The sequence below is a fragment of the Bos javanicus genome, chromosome 5 (assembly GCF_032452875.1).
Source record: "Bos javanicus breed banteng chromosome 5, ARS-OSU_banteng_1.0, whole genome shotgun sequence".
Taxonomy (NCBI): domain Eukaryota; kingdom Metazoa; phylum Chordata; class Mammalia; order Artiodactyla; family Bovidae; genus Bos; species Bos javanicus.
Window position 1 is genome coordinate 83,049,359 of NC_083872.1, and position 15,196 is coordinate 83,064,554.

The following is a 15,196-nucleotide window of genomic DNA, read 5'->3' on the forward strand; positions in this document are numbered from 1 at the left end:
ATTATACACAACCAAATACTAGTTAACAATCTATTGTTAGTCTGTAGCTTTATTTTCCCTGTCTAATTATAAAAATATATATGGATATTGCAGGAAATATGGAAAACACAAAAAATTGGAATGGAAGGGGGAAATCCAAATTTCACCAACTAATGTTACTATTTAGAGTGACTTCCTTTTAGAATTTTTTCTATAGTTGTTTTTATAGTAATTGAAATCATAGTGAAGGCTGAGCGCTGAAGAATTGATGCTTTTAAACTGTGGTGTTGGAGAAGACTCTTGAGAGTCCCTTGGACTGCAAGGAGATCCAACCAGTCCATTCTGAAGGAGATCAGCCCTGGGATTTCTTTGGAAGGAATGATGCTAAAGCTGAGACTCCAGTACTTTGGCCACCTCATGCGAAGAGTTGAGTCATTGGAAAAGACTCTGATGCTGGGAGGGATTGGGGGCAAGAGGAGAAGGGGACGACAGAGGATGAGATGGCTGGATGGCATCACCGACTTGATGGACATGAGTTTGGGTAACCTCCGGGAATTGGTGATGGACAGGGAGGCCTGGCGTGCTGCGATTCATGGGGTCGCAAACAGCTGGACATGACTGAATGACTGATCTGATCTGATCTGATGATAATAACCTTACAGTGTTATCACAAATTCTTTATAGATGATTCTAATGACTGCATAATATGCTATCATGCAGCTGTGTCATAGCTACTTAACCACTCTTCTATTGTTGGAATCCACGTTTGTTTTTATTTTTTTCACCATCATAAATATGCAGTGTGCTTTTATCTATGTGTATAAAACTTTTAATCTACTGGCTAATTTTTTTCATCTACTTATTTCTTGTGGATAGTATCCCAGAAATAGGTTAACAAGGTCACAGAACATGAACATTTTTAGTCCTGAATTGACTAAAATTCAATTAAACCTGAACTGACTTAGAGGGAAATTTTAACCCTTAGTGTTTAAAAAAAAAAAGATTGAAATTTAATGAGCTAATCATTTATTTTAAGAAATCAGGAAAAGATTCCTAAAATAAATCTAAAGAATTAGGTGAAAGGAAATTGTTAAAATAACACTAGAAATACTGAATTAGAATACAAATTAGTACAGATCAAAAAAGCTAAACATAGCTTCTTCCAGATTGGAAACTCTAATAACCCTATGGCAAGACTTTTTTTCAGTTCAGTTCAATTCAGTGGAATGGCAACCCACTTCAGTATTCTTGCCTGTGAAATCTCCTGGACAGAGGAGCCTGGAGGTTGCAGTCCATGGAGTTGCAGAGAATCAGGCATGACTGAGTGACCAACACTTCCATTTTCATAGAAGAAGAAGGAATTCTTTGTCCCTCAACTCTTTTTATAAGGTTTACATAAATTTGATATTAAAATTTGACAATGGCAGTACAAGATAGGATAAGTATAGGCCTAATCTCATCTATGAACAAATATATAAAAATCTTAACAAAATCTTAACAAAAACTCAGAAATGTATAAAAAGAATAACCCATCATGACCAAGATAGTTGTATCCCAGGAATGTAATACTGGTTTAATATTAGTAAATTTATGAATATAATTTACCACAATAAGAGCTCATTGAAAAAATATGATTATTTTAAAAGCTTCAGAAATACTAACGAAGAAACATTGAAAAAATCTTTTTACAATCAGAAACAAAAACATTAAACAAAACAACAACAAAAGAACACCTTTCCACACTGTATTATTAATAGAAGACCTATCAGTGGAATAAGGCAAGAAACTATACTTGAAGTATAAGAATTGGAAAGGAAGAAAAAATAATATCCTTATTGGGAAATGCTATGATTGAGAATATAGAGAACCCAAAATAATATAAATTATTAAAATTAGGGAGTGGATCGAGGTTGCCTGTATGTATGTAAAGTCAGTACACAAAATCAGTCTTTCTATTCACCAGAAAATGATACTTAAAAAATATAATTTATAATAACTTCAAAAAATATAAAGTACCTAAAGAACAAATGTACAAGAATAAATGTATAAGCTAATAAAAATGTATAAGGTCCTTCTGGAGAAAATTATAAAAATTTATTTAAAACATTGAAAAAGATTCAAATAAATGGAAGAATACACCATGTTTATGGATGGGAGGCCTCAATATCATAAATATTTCAATTCTCTTAAAATGGATGTATAATTCCTCTTAAAATATTGTCTTTTTGGTGGAACTTCAAAAGCTGAATATAAAATATATATGGTAGTGCAATGACTTATGAACAACCAAGGGAAATGTGGGAGGACTGGGCCTCTCATATATCAAGCATTATAAAACGTTTTTTATTAAAACAGGGTGGTATTGGTGTGGAGATATAGACAGACCAAAAGAAAACCATGGAGAGCCCAGACACATAAATATGGACATCTGCTAAACGTCAGAGGTGGAATTTCAAATCAGCATGAGGAGTCCAGCTTTTTAATAAATAACCCTGTGCCAACTTATTTTCTCTATGAAAAAGAATAAAGTCAGATCCCTTACCTTATGCCAAATATAAAAACCAAACCAAATATAAAAATTCAATTCAACTAGATTAAAGACCTAAATGTAAAAGGCCAAAATTAACAGAGAATACTCTGAAAGAGACAGAATAAGCTATTGGCGTAGAAAGAATTTCCCAAACGTAAAATGTAAAAACAATAAAGGAAAAGACTGACAAAAATCGTCTTAAAATTAAGTTAATATTCATCCAAAGGCACTATAAAGAGAAGGAAACTAAAAGTCACAAAATGGCAGAAGATATTTGCTACACATATAAACAATGAAGGGTTACTATGTGGACTGTATAAAGAATGCCATTGCATCAATAGGAAAAAGACCAATACAACAACCCAGCAGAAAACTGGAAAGACTTTAATGGGCACTTCATAAAAGAAATTCCAATTATCAATACAAAAATGGAAAGATACTCAATTTCATTAGTAATCAGGAAAATCCAAAGTAAACTCCAGTGACATACTACATACCCATCTAATGGCTACAAATGAAAAGTTTAATGATACCAAGTGTAAGTGAGAATGTAGAGCAATGGAAACAGAAATGGAAAGCTCTGTTGGTGGGAAAATAAATTGCTACAAGTACTTTGGAAACTATTTTTGCATTCGTCTTATTTTCACTAATAAAGTGAAACATATGTAAATAACACGGTTTAGTGTTTCATTCCTAAGTATATGGAGAAACTCTTATATATCTTATGACAGCAGTCTGTAACTATTTCCACACCAGACACTGTTTTCATGGAAGACAAGTTTTCCATGGACCAGGGGTGGGGGATGATTTCAGTATGATTTAAGCACATTACATTTCTGGTGCTCTTTATTTCTATTTTGTAGCAATCTCAGGATATTCTGCCTTGACTTTAGGGTTAAGGTTCATGCCCCTGTGAGAACCTAATGCTGCCCCTGACCTGACAGGGGGCAGAGCTCAGGTGGTAATGCGAGGGATGGGGAGCAGCTGTAAATACAGATGAAACTTCGCTCATTCACCTGCCACCCACCTCCTGCTGTGCAGCCCAAGGTGGGGGACCTCTATCTTAGCAGACATGTACAAGAAATACCTTCACAGCATGGCTTGCAACTAAACAACAAAAATTAATGAGAAAACTAGAAACTCTTTAATTTCCTTCAACAAATGGATAAATTGTTTATTCACTGGATAGAATACTAAGAGTAGTAAAAATGAATGTAGTACTGATATATTTAGCATGAATGAATCTCAATAATGCTAGGTTAAAAAAAGTGCCTATTAATTGTCCTCAGTTTTTTTAAAAAAAAAAACATCTTGTTTTCTTTCATCTTTATTGATATTTTTGAAGGGTAGTTAGCAAGTATTGTATAGATTGTCTCTCAGTTTAGCTTTTTCTGTTATTCCCTGATGACTAGATTCAGGTTATGCACTTTTTTTCAAGAACACCAGAAAATTGATGCTGTGTCCCTCTCAGTACTAAGTGCTTTCACTTTAAATTTAATTGCTTCTGGTGTTTTTGGTTGCTTCATTAGGATCCTGCTCTTTAGGATGTCAAATGGTGTTCAGCCCATGGAATCAACAAAAAAAGAGGCAGGGGGAAGATTTATGAGATCCTCTATCTGGTTGTAAGCTCCAACACTGGAAGCTTTTAGTTTTCAGGACCATGTCATCTTTTTAGCTCCAAATCTTAGCACAGGGCCAGACATACAGTTTTTAGGGTTTGTTGAAAGAATGAATCACCTTTCATTTCATTACCCACAGACATTCAAAAGAGAAACTGAAAGGAGTGGAAAGTTGGGATTTCCAGATTCACATATTTGGGCTACTGGGAATGATGAATTCCCACAGTAAAGAATATGCAATTTCCCTTGGTACCTACCTCACAAACAAGGAGGCCTACTCCCTACCATTACTTCATTTTTATCATTTTTCTTCCACAAAAGGAAAAAAAAAATGCACCTGATTATCTTCTGAAAGAAAAGACACTATGTGGCATGAGATTTGTCAATTGGAAGCAGCTTTCTGAAATAATAAGCAGCAGCTGTTTCACAGGTTTCTGCTAATTTGGTACAATGGAAACCAAATTCTGCTTCTTACCACTGACAAGTTACTGGAAGATGCTGAGACACACAATAAAAATGAAATACTAATTGGCACTACAGGAAAAATACCAACTTGCTATAAATATACAAATTGTGAAAAAGCTTTTACTAGGCAGAGTAAAACACTGTATTATTTCACAATATTTATTAAGAGTCGGCCCAGGTAGACAATATGTCTAAAAGGGTTAAGATTTAGTACCTGAGCTCAGTTCAGTTCAGTCCAGTCACTCAGTCATGTCCAACTCTTTGTTACCCCATGGACTGCAGCACGCCAGGCTTTCCTGTCCATCACCAACTCCCAGAGCTTACTCAAACTCATGTCCATTGAGTCGCTGTGCCATCCAACCATCTCACCCTCTGTTGTCCCCTTCTCCTCCTGCCTTCAATCTTTCCCAGCATCAGGGTCTTTTCCCTGATGCTGGGAGTCAGTTCTTCGCATCAGGTGGCCTGAGTATTGGAGTTTCAGCTTCAACATCAGTCCTTCCAATGAATATTCAGGACTGATTTCCTTTAGGATGGACTGGTTGGATCTCCCTCCAGTCCAAGGGACTCTCAAGAGTCTTCTCCAACACCACAGTTCAAAAGCATCAATTCTTTGGTGCTCAGCTTTCTTTATAGTCCAACTCTCACATCCATATATGACTACTGGAAAAACCATAGCTTTGACTAGACGGACCTTTGTTGGCAAAGTAATGTCTGCTTTTTAATATACTGTCTAGGTTGGTCATAGATTTTCTTCCAAGGAGCAAGCATCTTTTAATTTCCTGCCTGCAGTCACCATCAGCAGTGATTTTGGAGTCCAAAAAATAAAGTCTCTCTCTGTTCCCATTGTTTCCCCATCTATTTGCCACGAAGTGATGGGACCAGATGCCATGATCTTAGTTTTCTGAATGTTGAGTTTTAAGCCAAATTTTTCACTCTCCTCTTTCACTTTCATCAAGAAGTTTATAATTCTGTATACATTTGTGTATATGCAGGTGCACAGACATAGAAACCAAATAAAGAATGCAATTAGACCTGTACAGAGGTGCAAGTTTATGAGTTCATCCTGCCAGAACACAGAGGGAACGGCACTTAAGTCTGTTTTAGGGTGGGAGTAACATTTGAAAACATTTTTTGGATGGGTATTTTAGGCTAAGAGAACACCGTTAACAGGAAGTGAAACAAATATATTTAGTATAATTCTACACTACCATTGGGCTTCCCTGGTGGCCCAGTGGTAAAGAATCTGCCTGCCAATGCAGGAGATGTGTGTTTGACCCCTGGGCTAGGAAGATCCCCTGGAGTAGGAAATGGCAACCCACTCCAGTACTCTTGCCTGGGAAATCCCATGGACAGAGGAGCCTGGCGGGCTACAGTTCATGGGGTCACGAAAGAGTCAGATATGACTTAGCAACTAAACAACAACAACACTATCATTAAAAATGATATTTAGGTAATGTATCCGGAGAATATACCAAAGTCAAGTATTAGAAAATGCATCTGCTGATATGAGTCTGATCAGTAAGACTGGATTTTTCCAGAACAAATTTTACCTTCTTGTACATCAAACAAAATGCGCACTAAATTGACAGAACACCTACCAGACCAGAAACCAGATACCTAATCATCATGGCCCATCCAGAAATGCAGATTACCTAGAAAATTCACAGAAGGGATGAGGTTTAGATTCAATGATATTTCACGCAAGCCTATCAAGACATTTATCCACGAGTCCTTACAACACTTGGAAAAGGCAGGGAAGTAAGTGTTCCATGACCGCCTTTCCTGTGTTTCAATCCAAACAGCCAAACGAACCCTGAAGAAAAGCAGATATTTAGCCAGACTGGTCTTAACTGAAGCCAGCAGAGTAGCTTGCTCAAAATGGGGGCTCATACAGGGTGTTGAGATACAGCAGGCTAATCAGGTAATTTTCCAGATTTCCATTCATTCTCTTAGATAGAATTTGTCAATAGAGCCTTCACAGTTCAAACACCCCTACTCCTTTTGAAGAGTACTCAATTACAGACCCCAATACATGCCTTCCTATTCAGGAAGAACTGTAACTGTGATGAGCTTTTCCCACAATCTCAGCCTCAGTCACCATGGAAGAGGAAGAGAATCTGACCTCTGATTCAAAAGCAGGACTTCTACATGTGTCTACCTACAGGGAGAAAAATGAAGGAAACCACACTGACACTCCCAGACAAGGTCTTCTGATGCAGACACTTTGCATTCAGAAATAAACTGGCATCCTGCTTTTACATGTCCAAAAATTGGCATTGAAGGTCTCTCCCTATGATGGCATATTGTGGCACCTCCACTCTTCTGCTTATTGAAACATGTGACACCTTTGGCAAGAGGGTGAAGTTTCAGGGATTTATTGAAGCTGCATTCTAATAAATATTTATTTTCTTGAAGCTCTATTCAGTTGCTTCACTTGAAGAAAGCTCTGCGTGGTTAGGTAAGTAAGTGTCCGACTCTTTGTGATCCCACAGACTGTAGCCTGCCAGGTTCCTCTGTCCATGAAATTCTCCAGGCAACAACACTGGAGTGGGTTGCCATTTCCTTCTCCAGGGCTTGTATAGGGGAAAATAGAATTGGATTCCTCATGTCCAAGGGAGCCCCCAGGCCTGTTTATTATCAGTGTTCCTCTCCTTTGTAAAGCATTTCTGACTGCCAGATTGTTTAATTGTGAGCCATTCAGGGACCATTGCTCTTCTGATCTTATCATATCTAATATGCACCTCAAAGATCTTTCCTTTGGGATCAGTTCAGTTCAGTTCAGTCGCTCAGTCGTGTCTGACTCTTTGCAACCCCATGAATCGCAGCACGCCAGGCTTCCCTGTCCATCACCATCTCCTGGAGTTCACTTAAACTCACGTCCATCGAGTCAGTAATGCCATCCAGCCATCTCATCTTCTGTTGTCCCCTTTTCCTCCCGCCCCCAATCCCTCCCAGCATCAGAGTCTATTCCAATGAGTCAACTCTTCACATGAGGTGGTCAAAGTACTGGAGTTTCAGCTTTAGCATCAGTCCTTCCAATGAACACCCAGGGCTGATCTCCTTTAGAACGGACTGGTTGGATCTCCTTGCAGTCCATGGGACTCTCAAGAGTCTTCTCCAACACCACAGTTCAAAAGCATCAATTCTTCGGCACTCAGCTTTCTTCACAGTCCAACTCTTGCATCCATATATGACCACTGGAAAAACCATAGCCTTGACTAGACGGACCTTTGTTAGCAAAGTAATGTCTCTGCTTTTCAATATGCCATCTAGGTTGGTCCAAGAGAATGCACTGGTCATAGCAAACACCCTCTTCCAACAACACAAGAGAAGACTCTACACATGGACATCACCAGATGGCCAACACCGAAATCAGATTGATTATATTCTTTGCAGCCAAAGATGGAGAAACTCTATACAGTCAGCAAAAACAAGACCAGGAGCTGACTGTGACTCAGATCATGAGCTCCTTATTGCCAAATTCAGACTTAAATTGAAGAAAGTAAGGAAAACCACTAGACCATTCAGGTATGACCTAAATCAAATCCCTTATGATTATACAGTGGAAGTGAGAAATAGATTTAAAGGACTAGATCTGATAGATAGAGTGCCTGATGAACTATGGACCGAGGTTCCTTTGGGATAGATGAAATTTAATCTAAAGTCAGGGGTGTTGGAATTTTAACCTGACCTGTGGAGCAGAGAGGTTGAAAATGCTTAACTCTTGCTTGATAGCCACATTGCCTAACTTCCTGGGAGTCTGTCTGGCCCCTTTCCATAAACAGCTTTTTTTTTTTCAATCCTTGTAGCTCTTCAGCAGGAACTTATTACACTATCATCATAAGTGAAGTTGGAGAGTCACAGCTTCAGCTATTTTGACAGGCTTCCAAAAGTGAAGGCTTTGATCTCCATCACCCAGAGAATCTCAGAAGCATCTCTCCCTTTTCTGCTACCCCACCTCATACAGAGCTCTGAGGAGCTCCTCAGAGTGAGCTCTTTCTCAGATAACGGGCACTCTCTACTTAGCTCATTAACAGGTGATGTGAGGCAGTTATAAGAGGATACAATTCTTCCTTAGCACCTACTTAGATGCTGTTATAGAGTGAGTGCATCCTACAAAATTCATATGATAAAATCTAATCCACAATGTGATTATATTTGGAGATGGGGCCTTTGGGTGGAGCCACTCAAAGATCCTGAGAGTGAAGCTCTCAAGACTGGGATTGTTGTTGTTCATCACTAGGTCGTGTCCAGCTCTTTATAACCCCATGGACTGCAGCATGCCAGGCTTCCCTATCCTTCACTATCTCTCCGAGTTTGCTCAAACTTATGTCCACTGAGTCAACGATGCCATCAAACCATCTCATTCAATGTCACCCTCTTCTCCTGTCCTCAGTCTTTCCCGAATCAGGGTCTCTTCCAGTGAGTCAGCCCATTACATCAGGTGGCCAAAGTATTAGAGCTTCAGCTTCAGCATCCTTGAATGAATATTCAGGGTTGATTTCCTTTAGGATGGACTGGTTTGATCTCCTTGCTGTCCAAGGGACTTTCAAGAGTCTTCTCCAACAACACAATTCAAAAGCATCAATTCTTCAATGCTCAGCCTTTTCTATGGTTCAACTTAGGTACTAAAAAGCAGAGACATTGCTTTGCCGACAAAGGTTTGTATAGTCAGAGGTACGGTTTTTTCAGTAGTCGTGGACAGATTTGAGAGTTGGACTATAACGAACGGGAATAGTGCTGTTATCAGAAGAGGCTGGAGAGCTGGCTTGCTGTCTTTCTGAGGTGACAACGAGAAGCTGGCCAGCCGCACCACCACAGCACTGTCTCCAAAACCCAACCACACTGGGACCCTGACTTCAGACTTCCAGCCCACAGACCATGAGAAATAAATTTCTGTTGTTGACAAAAAATAAAATAAAAATGATGATTATGAGCTTTATAAATATGGAAAATGTTTATGTACTGTTTAATTTAAAAAGCAGCATGAAAGACACAGAGACTACATAAAAATCAAGAAACAAAGATAACTATTGGGTTGACTAAAACATTCATTCGAATTTTTCCATAACATCAGATGGAAAGCCCTGAATGAACTTTTTGGCCAACCCAATATTTTCAGGGGAGAAAAACGTCTAGAAGGAACACAGTGAAAGTTTTTCAATTATTTTGTCTGAGTGGCCAATCAAAACTCTTTTTTCCTTCTACTTTTCTGCATTGTTCTAAATTCTACAAGTATCATGTCTTACTCTTGTAAGACATACATACATACAGCTCAGAAAGAAAAAAGAAAAGAGATTTTTTTTTCTCTCTCAGAAAAAATAAAAGAGAGATAAGAAAGCCTTTTAAGTGAACAATGCAAGAAATAAAGGAAAAGAATAGAAGGGGAAAGACTAGAGATCTCTTCAAGAAAATTAGAGATACCAAGGGAACATTTCATGCAAAGATAGGCACAATAAAAGACAGAAATGGTATAGATATAACAGAAGCAGAAGATATTAAAAAGAAGTGGCAAGAATACATAGAAGAACTATACAAAAAATATCTTCATGACCCAGATAACCTGATAGTGTGATCACTCACCTAGAGCCAGGCATCTTGGAGTGTGGAGTCAAGTGGGCCTTAGGAAGCATCACTACGAACAAAGCTAGTGGAGGTGATGGAATTCCAGTTGAGCTATTTCAAATCCTGAAAGATGATGCTGTGAAAGTGCTGCACTCAATATGCCAGCAAATTTGGAAAACTCAGCAGTGGCCACAGGACTGGAAAAGGTCAGTTTTCATTCCAATCCCAAAGAAGGCTAGTGCCAAAGAATGTTCAAGCTACCACACAATTGCACTCATTTCACATGCTAGCAAAGTAATGCTCAAAACCCTTCATGCTAGGCTTCAGCAATATGTGAACCATGAACTTCCAGATGTTCAAGCTGGATAGAGAAAAGGCAGAGGAACCAGAGATCAAATTGCCAACATCTGTTGGATCATAGAGAAAGTAAGAGAGTTTCAGAAAAACATTGATTATGCTAAAGCCTTTGACTGTGTAGATCACAACAAACTGTAGAAAATTCTTAAGAGATGGGAATACCAGATCACCTCCCCTACCTACTGAGAAACCTGTATGCAGGTCAAGAACCAACAGTTAGAACCTGACATGGAACAACAGACTGGTCCCAAATAGGAAAAGGAGTACCTCAAGGCTGTGTACTGTCACCCTGCTTATTTAATGTATATGCAGAGTACATCGTGTAAAATGTTGGGCTGGATGAAGCACAATCTAAAATCAAGATTGCTAGGAGAAATATCAATAACCTCAGATACACAGATGACACCACCCTTATAGCAGAGAGCAAAGAGGAATTAAAGAGTCTCTTGATGAAGGTGAAAGAGGAAAGTGAAAAATCTGGCGTAAAGCTCAACATTCAAAAATCTAAGATCATGGCATCTGGTCCCATCACTTCATGGCAAGTAGATGGAAAAACAATAGGAAAAGTGACAGATTTCACTTTCTTGGGCTCCAAAATCACTGTAGATGGTGACTGCAGCCATGAAATTAAAAGGCACTTGCTCTTTGGAAGAAAAGCAATGACAAACCTAGATAATATATTAAAAAGCAGAGATAGTACTTTGCCTACAAAGGTCTGTATAGTCAAAACTATAAGCCCTGGAGGAGGAAATGGCAACCCACTCCTGATTCTTGCTTGGAAAATCCGATGGACAGAGGAGTCTGGCAGGCTACTGCATAGGGTCAACAAAGAGCTAGTGACATGACTGAAGCGACTTAGCAAGCATGCATGATTTTTCCAGTAGTCATGTACGGATGTGAGAGCTGGACAATAAAAATGGCTGAGCACTGAAGAATTGATGCCTTCAAACTGTGGTGCTGGAGAAGACTTGAGAGTCGCTTGGACAGCAAGGAGATCAAACCAGTCAATCCTGAAGGAAATCAATGGAAGGACTGATGATGAAGCTGAAGCTCCAGTACTTTGGCCACCTGATGGGAAGAGCCAACTCAGGAAAAGAGCCTGATGCTGGAAAAAAATTGAACGCAGGAGGAGAAGGGGACAACAGAGGACGAGATGGTTAGATGGCATCACCGACTCGATGAGTTTGAGCAAACTCCAGGAGATGGTGAAGGACAGGGAAGCCTGGCATGCTGCAGTCCATGAAGTCACAAAGACTGAGTTAGACACGACTGAGCTACTGAACAACAACAATTAGAAAACAGTAAGTAGATCAATATGGCTGGATATAGCATGAAACAGGAGATCAAGCTGGAAGAATAGACTGTGTTAGTTTGTGGGGGGCCTTGTATGTCTCACTAAGCAGTTTGAACTTGATTTCCAGGTACCAGAGAGCTAGTGAAGTTCCCTAACACTGCATCTCAGTCCCCTACATTTCTTGGCTAGTTATCACTAAAGCAGGAGGCACATTTGCACTGTTTTCCAGGAACTAGTTTCCCATTATAAGCTATAAGTTTCATCTTAATGCAGTCCACATATGCCCAACCTGAATGGCTCACTTCTTACATGGGTTCCTATTTATTTCTGTAATGAAGGTTGTACTCAAAGCTATTCCAGCCTGGCTGGGAAAATAAGGCTTTGCTGCCAAGCATGGACATGGAAAAATCAACAACCTTTCACATGAGAATTAGGGTCCCACCTAACAATGATACAACATCAATGTATCACAGAAAAATTCACTTCTCCTACATAAACTAGAGGGAGGAAATTCTATTCTCTTGGCCTTGACTTCAAAAGTAGCAAGATGTCTAAAAGCTGGAGAACCAAAGCAGAGAAAAGAGGTGGCTTTACTGGCCCAAGATCAGTCAATTTCTAGGGAGTTATGCAGAAAGTCAAGAAAAGGAATAAGTAATATCTACAACATTCAGCAATTGACTGTTGAACAACATGGGCTTGAAATGCAGAGGTTTACTTATACTCAGATTTCTTTCACTAAAGACATACCAGGGTATTAAACAGTTTGCAGTTAGTTGAATCCATGGATGCAGAACCATGGATACAGATAGCAGACTCTAAAGTTACACATGGATTTTTTTATCATATTGGGGGTCAATGCCCCAACCCTCGCTGTTATTCAAGGGACAACAATAGTAAAATAGTGTGTCACAGAGTACATGATGGGTAAGAAAGAAGGAGACACCAGAAGAGGTTGAAAGAATAGGCAGGTGGCTAGAATGTTTGTGTGAGAGTCATAAAAATACAAGACCATGGTCAGTAGGGAAAAGTTCAGAGGTAAAGCATTTGCAGCTGATTCAAGAGCCAAGTAAGAGGTGCCCAGGGATGGCCCAGGTGGTGCACTGGTAAAGAATCCACCTGTCAATGCAGGAGATGTGGGAAGATCCCCTGGAGTGGGAAATGGCAACCCGCTTCAGTATTCTTGCCTGGGAAATCTCATGGACAGAGGAGACTGGTGGTCTTCAGGCCATGAGGTTGCAAACGAGTCAGACATGACTGAGTACAAATACACACACAAGATGTGCCCAAGGAGGCGCTGCAGTGCAGTGAAGATGAGATGCATTGGGAAAGAGAAGAAAGACCAAAGTCGCCCAGGATGACATCAGGAGATGGCAGGAGAGGAAAATGTCAGAACACAAGGGGCAGCCTCCTGGAGGTGGGGGGTGGGGGCGGTGATTAAAATAAGGATAGAAGAGGGCTGAATAAACAGAAAACCTAAATGAAGGTACAGGCATACCTCATTTTATTCCACTTCCCAGATCTTGTGTTGTTTTTGTTTGTTTGTTTTACAAATTGTGGCAACCTTGAATGGGCAAGTCATCAATGCCATTTCCCCAATAGCTCATTTCATGTCCCCGCATCACATTTTTGGTAATTCTCACAATATTTCAAACTTTTTCATTATTATTATATTTGTCACAGTGCTCTGTGATCAGGATCTTTGATGTTGCTATTGCAAGATCATGATTCACTGAAGGACCAGATGATGGTTAGTATTTTTTTTTAACAATAAAGTGTTTCAAAATTAAGGTATGTACATATTTTTAGACATAATGCTATTGTACACTTAGATTACAGTAGAGTATAACTTTTATATGCACTGGGAATATCTGGCTGGAATTACTGGCTCAGACCGTAAAGACTGCCTGTAATGCAGTCTTTAATGGCGACCTGGCTATAATGGAGACCTGGGTTCAATCCCTGGGTTGGGAAGATCCCCTGGAGAAGGGAATGGCAACCCACTCCAGTGTTCTTGCCTAGAGAATCCCAGGGACTGGGGAGCCTGGTGGGCTGCCGTCTACTGGGTCTCACAGAGTCAGACACGACTGAAGCGACTTAGCAGCAGCAGCAGTATGATCACTGCCCAATACCTTGAGTATTCCATTCCATTGCTCAAAACTCAACTGTGGCTCCCCACTGAATTTTCTTAACTGAAGTATAGTTGACTTATAATGTTGTGTTAGTTTCAGGCGTTTAGCTCCCCACTGAATTTAAGATGACATGAAATAAAAGTCCCTATGAGCCAGATTCCATGCCACTCTCTTATTCATGACCTGTGGCAGCAGCCACAGGGCACGAAGTGACAGTCCCCAGTCATGTCACAGTGCTCCCTGGCTCTCTTCTCCAGGCATGCCCATAACTGGAAATGCCTGTAATCCAGTAGCACCTTGTAATTGACACCATCATTGAGCTGATCTCACTTCACTGTAACTATCTCATCACCAGTCCATCTCTCTCACCAGACATAGCTCCTTGAGGCCAGAGACTAAGTTTGTATTAGTTTAACATAATCCTTGATATACCACCCACATTCAGTAATTGAGGAAATGATGGAATATTCAATACCTAGTATCAGGTCAAATCCTTCAGTTCAGTTCAGTTCAGTCGTTCAGTCGTGTCCCACTCTTTGCGAACCCATGAATCGTAGCATGCCAGGCCTCCCTGTCCATCACCGACTCCCAGAGTTCACTTAAATTCATGTCCATTGAGTCAGTGATACCGCCAGCCATCTCATCCTCTGTCGTCCCCTTCTCCTCCTGCCCCCAATCCCTCCCAGCATCAGAGTCTTTTCCAATGAGTCAACTCTTCACATGAGGTGGCCAAAGTACTGGAGTTTCAGCTTTAGCATTATTCCTTCCAAAGAAATCCCAGGGCTGATCTCCTTCAGAATGGACTGGTTGGATCTCCTTGCAGTCAAAGGGACTCTTAAGAGTCTTCTCCAACACCACAGTTAAAAGCATCAATTCTTCGGCGCTCAGGTTTCTTCACAGTCCAACTCTCATATCCATACATGACCACTGGAAAAACCATAGCCTTGGCTAAACGGACCTTTGTTGGCAAAGTAATGTCTCTGCTTTTTAATATGCTATCTAGGTTGGTCATGACATTCCTTCCAAGGAGTAAGCGTCTTTTAATTTCATGGCTGCAATCACCATCTGCAGTGATTTTGGAGCCCCCCAAAATAAAGTATGACGCTGTTTCCACTGTTTCCCCATCTATTTCCCATGAAGTGATAGTGAGGACTTTTAAAGTATGATACCAAATGTAAAAACTGGGAAGGAAATTACTACATTAAAAAGTTAAAATTTCTATATATCAAAACCACCATAAAATTAAGATGTGAAAACA

General features: G+C 39.9%; 1 protein-coding gene across 3 annotated transcripts in view; it reads right to left on the reverse strand.

The window, feature by feature from the left end:
- Window positions 1-15,196, reverse strand: part of BMAL2 (basic helix-loop-helix ARNT like 2) — a 97,697-nt gene that overhangs the window by 65,630 nt on the left and 16,871 nt on the right. The window lies entirely within an intron of this gene.